Here is a 12,777-nt window from a genome sequence, read left to right on the forward strand (position 1 = left end):
AGGCGAGACTCAGAACTAAAGTTGCCTAACCAAACCTATCTGGGAGGGTGCTAAATCAGAAACATATAATCTGAGGTCTATAACTACATCCATATATATAATGAGGTTGGCACACAAGACTGAAATACAGTTTCAGTTTTACTTTAAACCCATCGCCTTCTCTACTAACACTAACAATATTTTGTTAGTTTTCACTCTTACTAAGTCAACTCGGGTAGGATCATCACTTTATATCTTTAACAGATTTTTATGTCAGAACTAGAGAGTGCAAGATTAATGAAAATGTACTTTATTTGAAAACTCACTCCATGCACCATTTCTCAAACTAAAACAGAAAATAACATGGCCTGACTTAGACTGACATCAGGCGCTCTACACCGTATTTATGTCCCCATCAGAGTTCTGGAAGTAGTCTAGAAATGTGTCATAAATATTGGGAGGAAAGGCACTCTCAGAGAGTAACACAGTGTAAGAATGTTGAGCCATAAACCTTTCAGGCACAGGATTATCTACAGGGGATCATGAGAAGGAAAACTCAGAATAAAACTCACTGCAGAAAGAGACCATTAGTGTCGGCCGGTGTATTTAGTAAAAATAAAATGCCAAAACGCAAGTTAAATGGTTTAAAGTACCTACATCAGCAGATTGTATTATAATCTTTAATGGACTATTTAAAAAGGCGATTGGAATTTAACCCTGTTTCCAGGCATTCCTAAGTGTATATGGCCTAGCTAATTGAATGCCGTAGATAATAATTGTTGGTATCATATGGTCAAGGCAACACCTTGGCACTTTACTCCAGGAAACCAGCAAAAATTCACAGTTGGCATACATATAGGAAAACCAATTTACCTGCCAAAGGATTTGTATGTTTTTCCAGAAAGTTCTGAGATTTACACAGACTATCCAGATTGCACTGCCAGCCTGCTGACCTGTCTTTACTCATCTGCAGCAAAGCAATTAAGCTTGGTCACCTCCCTCCCCAATTTATGATTGGACAGTGAAGGAAGAGCAGCAATACATTCTCCGTCTCACACTACTCTTTCCTTCTGTCAGCTTGTTCCTTATCAGAAGTAGTGATGAGCAGAACTGCCCTGGGATTGGTTCAAGCAGGATTCGGTGAACTTCAAAGGAGCTTGGATGCCCAACCTAACCACTTGCCTACCGCAGCACGCCGATTTACGTCAGCAGGATGACACGGGCAGGCAAAAGGGCATACCTGTACATCCCTTTGAATTTTCCGCCTAGCGGGCGCGCACACCGTAAGAGCGTTGTATCGCAAACTCAATGTTCGCCGGCGCTTGTGGTGAGGAGAGGCAGAACGGGGAGATGCCTATGTAAAGAAGGATTTCCCTGTTCTGCCCAGCAACATGACAGGGATCTACTGCTCCCTGTCATCGGGAGCAGTGATCTCTGTCATGTTGTAGTGAGCCCATCCCCCCTACAGTTAGAACACATCCAGGGAACACAGTTAACCCCTTGATCGCCCCCTAGTGTTTAACCCCTTCCCTGCCAGTGTCATTTATACAACAATCAGTGGCTATTTGTAGCTCTGATCGCTGTATAAATGTCAATGGTCCCAAAATAGTGTCAAAAGTGTCCGATCTGTCCGCCATGTTGCAGTCCTGAAAGAAATCACAGATCGCCATCATTTCTAGTAAAAAAAAAAATTTAGAATAAAAATGCCGTAAATCTATCCCCTATTTTGTAGACTCTATACTTTTGAGCAAACCAATCAATATACACTTATTGCAATTTTTTTTACCAAAAATATGTAGAAGAATACATATCGGCCTAAACTGAGGAAGAAATTTGTTTTTGTTTTTTTTATATATATTTTTTGGGGATACTTATTATAGCAAAAAGTAAAAAATATTGCTTTTTTTTCAAAATTGTCGCCCTTTGTTTATAGCTCAAAAAATAAAAACCGCAAAGGTGATCAAATACCACCAAAAGAAAGCTCTATTTGTGGGGAAAAAAAAGGCTTCAATTTTGTTTGGGTACAACGTCGCACGACCGCGCAATTGTCAGCTAAAGTGACGCAGTGACGAATTGCAAAAAATGCTCTGGTCAAGAAGGGGGTAAATCCTTCCGGGGCTGAAGTGGTAAAACCCCACTGAAATTAATAGGAGCCGAATCTGTCAAATGAACCACTTCAAGACAGGGCCTATTTCTGACACTTAAAAATTTGTATTTTTTGCTAGAAAATTACTTAGAACCTCAAAACATTATATATATTTTTAGCAGAGACCCTAGAGACTAAAATGGCGGTCGTTGCAATAGTTTATGTCACACTGTATTTGCTCAGTGGTCTTTCAAACACATTTTTTGGGGGGAAAAATACACTTCAATGAATAAAAAAACTAAACAGTAAAGTTAGCCCAATTGTTTTGTATAATATGAAAGATGATGTTACGCCGAGTAAATAGATACCTAATATGCCATGCTTTAAAATTGTGCACACTTGTGGAAAGGCAACAAATGGCAACAAACTACGTTACTTAAAAATCTCCATAGGCGACACTTTAACCACTTAGTGCAAATCGCTGTCATTGTACGTTGCTATATAACGCTAAATAATATTGTTTTGGCAGCAGCTAGCTGCCATAACCCCGGTATTTTCAACAACAGCGAGCTGCTGGCTTTCAGATAAAAGTGGTCACAACAGCAGATTTGCCGCAAGATCACTTTTATCGGGGGGGGGAGGGAGTGGGGCTCCCCTCTCCTGCTGCGTTACGGTCATCTCCCCTGCTTACCTGAGCTGTCGGTAGTGGCGGAGATGATTGCGTCCTTCCCGCTGACAGGCATGGAGCCGAGTGAGGGAAGGATGGTCCCTGCTCGGCTCCATAACATTGAATGGCGGAAGCAACGTCAAACGTCACTTTTGCCCAATGGTCTTAAAGAGTACATTTCATTTTTTTTTTTATTGCATTTTAGTGTAAATGTTAGATCTGAGGTCTTTTTGACCCCAGATCTCACATTTTAGAGGTCCTGTCATATGCAACCTGTATACATTTTTAAACATCGCCTACAGAGATTTTTAAGGGTCAAAGTTTGTCGCTATTTCACAATTTTGAAGTGTGACATGTTGGGTATTAATTTACTTGGTGTAACATTATCTTTCACAATATAAAAAAAACTGGGCTAACTTTACTGTTGTCTTATTTTTTAAGTCAAAAAAGTGTATTTTTTTCAAAAAAAAAGTGCGCTTGTAAGACTGCTGCGCATCTATCAATGTGAAACGCGTTAGCTACTGCTATACACTGTTCCTATGAGATGGCTTTTGTTGGATTTTAACAATTTACAAATAAAGATGTCTTTCTTCAGAGTGCTGCAGTCCAGGATTTCTTCATTTCTGTAGACTTGTGCAAAGCTTGCACCTGAAACTAATCCACAGGGTGGTAGCACTCAAACAAGGTCCGGAGGCTTGGTAAGCGGCATATCCTCTCCAAGACTGCTGCGCAAATACGGTGTGACATAAACTATTGCAACGACTGACATTTTATTCTCTAGGGTGTCTGAAAAAAAATATATAATGTTTGGGGGTTCTAAGTAATTTTAAAGCAAAATAAAAAATGATTTTAACTTGTAAACATCAAGTATAAAAAAGAGGCTCGGTCCTTAAGTGGTTAAAAAATGTTAACGGTTACCTGTTTAGAGCTATAGAGGAGGTTTTATCCTAGAATTATTGCTCTCACTCTAACGATTGTGGTGATACCTCACTGTTTACATGTTCTTATTTTTGTTATTTTATTTTTTTATTTTTACACTGTCCCTTTAAAAAAAAATTCTGATTACTTTTATTGCTGTCTCAAGGAAAGACCCCAAACCCCTCCTCTGCACTGAAATGTATTCAAATCGCCAAGATCGGCATTGCTGAATACTGTGGATTTTTTAAAACTGGTGCTATTGGCTGCCAAATAAACCGGTAGTGACGTTGTGATGTCGCTTCCAGTTTACTACATCGGAAACCCGATCAAAGTCGATTTCGGCTTTGTTCGGGACTATGGCCACCCGGCTTATGTGTCGGCTGGTGGCTCGGGTCTCCCAGTGGAATGGGAAACTTGGGCGGAGTGTCGCGGGAGGGGACATCCCTTCCCACTGTTTGTAGTAACAGCCGAGCGGCTGCTTAGCTACATCGGTTGCTATAATAAAAAAGCCGACCATCAACTTTAAGAAATTGTACAGGGGTGCAGCTGCAGGCATCACTCCAGTACAACCACTTGAGCAAAATGACGTACAGGTGCATGATTTTGTGTCAAGTGGTAACAATTGGCCATTTTCTGGACTAATAAGCAAGGGGTTGTCAAAAAATAGTGCGGGAGAAGTGCCCTGGGGAACATGTATCAATGCAAAAAAAATTAGTCGCAGCATTAGGGCAGTGATGTCACTTCTATCCATGCCCACTTGGTTATGGGGATGGACTCCCAGAAGGGGCCTACTGGATATATACTGGCTTCAGTTTGCCTCTACCCCTTGTATAAAGGCTACCTGCCCACAAAAGCACATGGACACTAGAAAGCAGTCTATGGGAATGTCTTATAATTTATTGCTTGAACTTGAACTGTGGGATAGGGTGAAGGGTATAGGATACTCTGAGCTGTGAAAATCAATAAGAGGACTCTCTCTCTCTCTTCTGTGCTTCATTCCTCAGAGATAGATTTTCTACTAAACTTCAGAATACAGTTCCTGGCAAGAGAAGGGGGAAAGGCCAAAGGTAGGGACCCTGTAAAAGAACAACTTCTTCTTGGCTCAGGTATCCCAGTAGTACTCAGTCACCAGGATCTTGTAGAACGGTCAGTACTTACAAGGCCAGGGAGCAGCTGTGACCATTCAGCTTCCTCCAGATGTCTTCTAGTGAGGCTTCACAGACTGGATCCATCAGGTGAAATTTTTGGGGTGTTGCAGACAGCTTTAGGAGAAGGCCCCCCCAGCTCTGCCACAGCTGGGACCTTGATGAGCAGCAAATTGTCTCAGTTGTATTTTCTGCAAGGGAGGGAGGTAGCCTCCCCCTTCCAAGACTGATGGAATCCCTTCAGTAGGAAGACCCTGCTATTTTGGGCTTCACACTATATCAGCCTGTCCAAACACCTACTGAGCCACAACTCAGGGACTGGCTGAAGCTCAATAAATATTCAGGTTACCTATTTAACTCCCTATGTTCTGGAAACATTCAGAAAACAGGAGGTAGTAATCATACCTGCAACCTGTGAACTCCAGAACACCCTAAAGCAACTGAGGACAATTCACTAATTACACCAAAAGAGAAAAGAAAAATATACCTACCTAAATATACCTACCACCTAGCAACCTACCTAGGAGGGTGCTACACTTAAAAGGACCGAGGACTACTCCGTGATGTCTGTGGTTCCTAGGGACCTTAAGAACCAGTCACAGTGGGACGCTGTCATATATAGAAGTGGTAGAAATACTATGTATGATGCATGGCTCCTGCCAACACAGGGGGCTGAATGGGCTAAAGTTCAGGCATTCGTCCAAACTCCCAAATTGCTGAATCCCTAGTAGACACATGAGCATGAAGTATACCTGATTGGCTCCTAGTGCTTCCTTCCCTTTCCAAGTCTGAGTGCTGCTGTACACTGGATTACAAGTACATCAAATGAATGTGCCTACACTACCTACATTTCTTTATATTTTAGTCAATACCCAACTGAAATAATTATTTCTTCTCGGAGCTCAGGTTTATTGATTCACAGCTGGCATTATCCATGGCTTTACAAAAGAGTGTAAAGACATTCTTTGCAGGTCACAATAGTTCTTCCAACACGTGATCTGCACTTCTAAGATATAGATTCCTCTTATTATAGTCCTTGTCCTTTCATCATCTTTTTTTTATTATCATATCCATTATAATGAACATGCTGTGAAACTTTCAGTGCTTTTAATGGGTTCCAGAATTATAGGGTTGTCTGTTGCAATAGTGTAGGAACAAGAAGGGGTCATAAGCTGCACATGACAGAATCCTATTACTTGAAGCTGCAATCCCATTTAAAAGCGCATGCAAGTGCTTCCTGAATTTTGATTGCAATTGATTGCAAACAAGTCTTAAAGGGAAACTCCACTTTCATGGAAAAAATATAGAAAATTAAAAAAATAATATAGCATATACAATTGCTAGAAAAGGCATATTGTAATTTAATATTATTAAAAAATTACCTTTCCCTTTTCAGTCTGTAGTCACTAATTTTCTGTAAAAATCAATGCACTATGGCAACCTGGGGGCATTCTGTACACTATTGGTGTATGGAATGCCTCCAGAAATGTAATTTCCTGCTTGTATGATTGGCTCAATGATGCCCCCAAGTCAAATTTTAGGTACCCCGTGCAATAGTAATTTCAGTTTGGTGAGATACTCCTCCGGTGTTAAATATTTCTAAAGGAATGCTGACAATGTTCTCATCGGAACATAGGGTGCACCAGGTGATTATAATGAACCAGACCCTCCCATTCAAAATCAGTCTGCAGGTGAAACCAACATCAACTTTTAAGAGCAACAAAAGGTAAGAATCTGCTAAAAACTTTAATAAGATCCTTGCAATTTGCATAAATCACACAGAGGTTTTTTTTTTTTTTTCAACTAAAGTGAAATTACAATTTAAAGCATCTCTGTCACTAGATTATTATTACTTTTTTTTAATAAACTAAATGTGTAAAGAAAATGGTTAAAGCCCAACTGTGCTCTTGTGGCTGGTTCCACCCCCCCCCTACCTTTACCAGCACCCTACTTCTTCTTTCCTTCCTTTCACACTATACCCTTATTTCCTTCTAGCCCCCCCCCCCCCTTTTTTTTCAGCTATCTCCATACTTTAAGCTTTCTAGGCTGGAAGGCTCTGCCTCCCAGAAGAGTTTTTACATTAGAAGACGCTGTAGACTGTAGTCTGTGTTTACTAACCACGCTTAACTTGAATCCTATACTACTTGAGACAATGCGACCTTCCCCTTCCAGGAGCGGGATACAACCATCCCCCTTTTTCCCCTTAAACTCTATATTGCCCCTTTTCCCTCATGCACCTATGCTCTGGGTTTCAAGTTAGACTCTAGAGTATCTCTAAATGTCTAATATTAGTACTTAGATATTTGCCTTTGATGGTAAATTTGGCCTAATCATTTTCTGCTTTCCGTTCACAATTACATGCCACCAAAAGTTATGTAAATCGTATCTGACATGGAACCTGGGTAGTTACCTTTGGCATTGTTATAACCTCAATCAAACCTTTATCCTCTTGAATGTTAATATTTTGCATTGTACATTATGCATACTCCCATTAAAATTTCTTTGGGAAAAAAAAGCCCAACTCTGGGCAAAGAAAAAGTTTTCCAATACAGCGTGGCTTGATCGTTTTGTCTAAGGATGAGGAGAACGCTTATACTCGCCCAATCCTTCCACCAGAAAATGGCGCTCCACCAACTGTGGACTGTTCCTGGTCTGTGGAGCCTGCTCTGGGCTTAATTGGAACATCAGGAACAGTCCACATTTCAAGACGGCTGGGGTGCGGGGTGCCGAACCGGTCTTGTGCTGGAAGGATTGGAGGATTAGGTAAGTAAATCTATTTCTCCTCTCTCCTAGACCAAACGAAACAGTTAATCTGTGAAGTGTGAGCCCAGCCCCACTGCATGGGAATCCTTTTTTCATGCCAGAGATGGGCTTTAATACTATTGATTATTGCTCTGTTGCAGAGCTAAACTGTCTGAAAAATTTTCTGCTTCCAACACAATTCCAGGTGTGTTAGATGCCCCGCCCCCCTGTGTTCTGTGATTCCATTAACCAGCCTCATGTCACTACTCTATCCTGTAATGATGTAGCGGTCAATAGAAAGAACCTCATTAAAGTGTTGGCTGCAGGACTGCATAGATCTTTTAGAAAGCAAGACTAGGGGTGCAGACCTTGGTACAAGTAAGTATAATTTCTTTTTTTTTTTTTTTTTACAGGTTGGCATTATTTATAGAGGATTTTATCTAGCAAAAGATTCACTTTAAGATATAAATAAAAGAAAAAAGGCACCTCTAAGTGAAGAATTAAAACTTTTAATATCCCCAAACAAGATTTAAAACACTTACAGAATCAAGGATAAGAAGAGGCATAACATGGATGTATGAAGCAGGTGATCCAGCATCAGGAGGTTCCAGTGTATCACAGCTTTCCAGGGATAATGATATGCAGCAACAGCAGCGTTTTTTCTTTTATTTGTTTTCTATTAGAGATTGCTCCCCTCTTTGAGTGCAGCCCTAAGTGTTTGAAGACCACTTCATCCGTCCAATAAAGACACTATCTGCCTGGTCCTGACATTCTGAGCGCCCTTGACATACGTTTTATCACTTTAAGATATGGTGTCGATATGTGCCCAAGGAAGACGTCACGTTCGACGAAACATGTCGGGCGGAGCTGCGTGCTGATGTTATCACACCCCATGTAATCCCGGAAGTGCAGCTGATTTTGTTTCTCTGTTTGTGGGAAAATGCATTTTAACCAACGCTTGTGATTCTCTTAAACGTTTGTAAGTACCTTCTTGATTTTACCAATAAACTAGCTCATACAATATCACACTATTGGAGCTTTCTTACATATACATGCCCTTTGGTCTCGGCTGATCGAGACTTCCTGATGCGAGTTGGATATCTTGGAGGAACTTCTTAATCATCAGCGGGTTCCAGAGGCTTGGTTGCTTACTTTACCCTGCATAGGTTTACCTGTATGCCCATTGGACATTTCTAGAAATAGAAGGGCCACGCCATCCGGTAAGCGTCCCTATTAATAAGGTGATTGGTGTCACAGGAGGATCTGCATGTTTTTTGATGGTGGAACTCCCCTGAAGGAATTTCCTACTTGGAGCTCTCTATGTGTATATCACATGGACTCGCTTTCTATAGATTTTTTAGAACTGTATTTTTTCTTTTTCACATATATCGTCATTTTACTTGATTGTGCTTTTTGTGCAAGTTCAAGGATATTGGGTTAATTTTCATACCCTTTTGCCTTAAGATCTTAATTTATCACTTTGAGTAGCGCAACTTTTTTGTTTGTTTATTTATATCCACTATGTTTATATCACATGGTCTGTCACTGCTGCCACGCATTACCATTGTTATTATTTGACTTCAGCGAGGTATACCACTTTGTACTCATAATACAATAACCACAGCCTATAAAATTAACACATGGTAGCCTGTGTGTTAAAATTTCACCGCAGTGTCAAACACCTGCTAACTCCCGCCACATGCTGTGGTCCCTCCCACCAGCTCATCCTCATTACAGGACGTGCTAGTCAACGGGAGAGACCACTGCATTTTTTCAGGGGAGTAAGGTATTCAACACAGGGTTCACTGAAAAGGTAAGCATAAGTCATCTTCTTTTACAGGCTATAGTGAAATGGTCATTTGACATGCATTGGACATCCTGGAATTCATAATTCACAAATTGATTTTACTTGACCTTAATCAAAGTTCTCAGCACAGCAATCTATTAGAACCAACAAGAAACCCGCATGTGCTAGCTTGGCTAGGCTGAACCGCTAACAGCTATAATTTAAGTGCTTTCCAGACATTACTACAAAGTGCAAGGCCTAAATATATGTAATTATCTTTGTAGCAGACATTCTACAAAAGTTTCCAGACAGAACGACATTTTCAATTCTGAAATGCAGGTGAAAGCCAAGGACTACGAGGGGTCCTTTTTCTACTAATTAAAATCTTCCCTCTACCCTTTGTGGAAGGTATTTTAATCACGGAGATCTTTGATTGAAATTTGTTCAGCTACAACATGACTCACTCATATCCATTTCCAGAGGGCAAGTGCAGGTCCCGAACCCAGTGCTGACTTCACTTGTAGAACAGTAAAAGATACTTTGTTACGTCGAGTCAAGCAAGTGCCAATGTCTAGCTGTTAATCTTTTGCACAGACCTGCTTAGCATTTGAAGACATTGATAACTGAACCGAGCTCCATTCAGAAGAGATCATTTATATATTTATGAATAATGTTTGTGTCACCCAAGCAAAGAAAATAACCAAGATTTTTTTTTAATTAATAAGAAGAAAAAAAGCAAAGTTATTAAACCAAATACATGCATGTCTGTATAAGCTGATTATAACACAGTTTTAAGTATTTTCTATTTGAAGGTCAGGTTCTCAATTAATTTTTTCAGCAGGCTTCTTTTTCAGCTAAGCACCTTCGCTGATTTCAATAAAACAATAAGTTCCATTTGCCCTCCTTTAAGTACATTTCTTTAGTCCTTAAGATTATACTGCTGTGAGAATTGCAGGGTGTAGCATTGCTGAAATGTTTTATATATTTTGTACTATGAAGAGCCAGAGATCACCAGCTAGCTGCTTGTAAAACTAAAAATAGTCTTTATTGTTTTTCAAAAAAATCAAGCAAACAAACAGATACCACCAACAAAAGTAAATGGTATGAAAAACAATAAGATGGCTCACCGCCAATATACCTGTCCCATACCGGGGTTTTGGGTTCCCATCTGTTTCAGAGTGCTTCAAAGGCCGCAGGAGCTCATCAAACACTGTTTTAGTTGCCGGACACTTCACACTTGCTCATAGCTCTGAAGCACTCCACTCCATCACACAAGACAGGTGCTGGCTGTACCCTGTTCCTTTTCTGGACTCTCATACAGACAGGTTAACTCTTTTGGGACCAAAGTCAGGGCTGTTTCACACACAAAGTCTCTTCAAGTCTCCAAATTCCAAGTTCCAAACGAGGGTTTACCAATCCTGAGAACACTGTAAATCAGTCCTCTTTTCTTCAAGTGGACTACCCCAGAACACCCCATGGTTCCTTCCAAGGTACTATGAGGATTACATTGGAATTACTTTTTTATGGTTTTTTGGGGGATTTAAAAAGGCAATAAGGTACTGTATGTGTTCTGCCCTACTTTTATTACTGTTTTATGTGTTCTACTGAACTGCATGAGATTATAGTTTTTCTGTAGTATGCTGACATCTAGTGGTGGTTTCATGCCACTAGAACTTGTTTACTAATGTGATTTTGATATCTTCCTCTATCCTCCTCTCCTGTTTAGTGCTAGTTGGTTTAGTCCTAGCTAGACCCTGCCCACTACTTATATGTTCCCTGAGTCATTGCTAGTTTTTTTTTTATAGAGAAAGGGATTAGGAAAGTTACTGTCTTCTTACACTTTAGAAAAATAGAAAAACATTTTCTGTCAAGTTTCTTCACCCCAAACTCACTCATCCATGTCTTTATGGAACTTGCTTTGTGCACTGGCGAGCAGTCATGTTGGAACAAGAAGGGGCCATCCCCAAACTGTTCCCACAAAGTTGAGAGCATGAAATTGTCCAAAATGTCTTGGTATGCTGGTGCTTTAAGAGTTCCCTTCACTGGAACTAAGGGGCCAAGCCCAACCCCTAAAAAAACAACCTCATCAACCCCTCCAGCAAATGATTTGGACCAGTGCACAAAGCAAGGTCCATAAAGACATGGATGAGTAAGTTTGGGGTGGAAGAACTTGACTGGCCTGCACAGAGTCCTCCACCTGATAGAACACCTTTGGGATGAATTAAAGTGGAGACTGCGAGTCAGGCCTTCTCGTCCACATCAGTACCTGACCTCACAAATGCACTTCTGGAAGAATGGTCAAACATTCCCATAGACACACTTCTAAACCTTGTAGACAGTCTACCCAGAAGAGTTGAAGCTATTATAGCTGCAAAGGGTGGACCAACTCAATATTGAACCCTACAGACTAAGACTGGGATGCCATTAAAAATCATATGCGTGTAAAGGCAGGCGTCCCAATACTTTTAGCAATATAGTGTATTTAAGGTACCTCCACAATTTCATATCATGCCTTCTAAAATCCTCCTGAAACTTTTAGAGCCCTGATAAAAATAAATTATTTTACTATGGTGATGTATGATCAAGAATCTTTCAACTCTCCATGACTGGTGGGCTTTGAAAAAAAATAGAAGTGAATTGATCTAGAATAGATAATCAGGTCAAAGGCACCTGTAAAGCTCCTTAGCACTGTGTGGGTCTATAACAATGCCTGCAATCCATGAAAGCTTGTTCACTTGTTCTTGATACATGATATGATGAGATAATGGAGTGAAAAATCCCACAGCAAAGTCCTTATTTATCTCTGAATGTTAATAAAAGCTCTTTTACTTAACAGTACTTATTGCTGTTTATTGGCCCTTTAAGTGGATTTAAAAAGTGGCGTATCCCTTAACTATTAGCATGGGTATTAAAAGTCACCTTGGAATTCCTTGACTCGTATAAAAGCACATAACCCATGTTTTGAATCAAATAATTTACAAGCTATTTATATGATGTTTGAGCTTCATAATGTTCTACTGCCCTTGTAGATTTGTTCATCATTAAAATATTTATGACTGTCAACCAGGAAAAACGCTGCCATGTGCTGCAGAAAAGGCTTCCAAGCATAATTATTTATCATTTATTCATACAGTGACACTGTCATTATCATTCCACTGTGTGGGACAATCTGAGGACATCCAGAAGAGGCCAGCAGTGGCATGACAATATGGATATCAGCCACTTGTTTAGAGATGAGTGAACTGATGCATTTATTTAAAGCCTAACTCTAGATTAAAATTACTAGCCCAGCACTATTCAAAATTAAAAACAAACTACTATTCTCGAAAAACGTGTTAAAGTTCTTTGGTGCAATATTTAAAACTGCACTCCAGCCTTACCTTCAGTCTTGCACTGTTGTACAGTTTCCTCTTCTGTACTAAAAATGCATAGTGTGAGCTTCTCACAGTGTGCA

Source organism: Aquarana catesbeiana, linkage group LG11 (genome assembly GCF_042186555.1).
Source record: "Aquarana catesbeiana isolate 2022-GZ linkage group LG11, ASM4218655v1, whole genome shotgun sequence".
In the NCBI taxonomy this organism is placed as follows: Eukaryota; Metazoa; Chordata; class Amphibia; order Anura; family Ranidae; genus Aquarana; species Aquarana catesbeiana.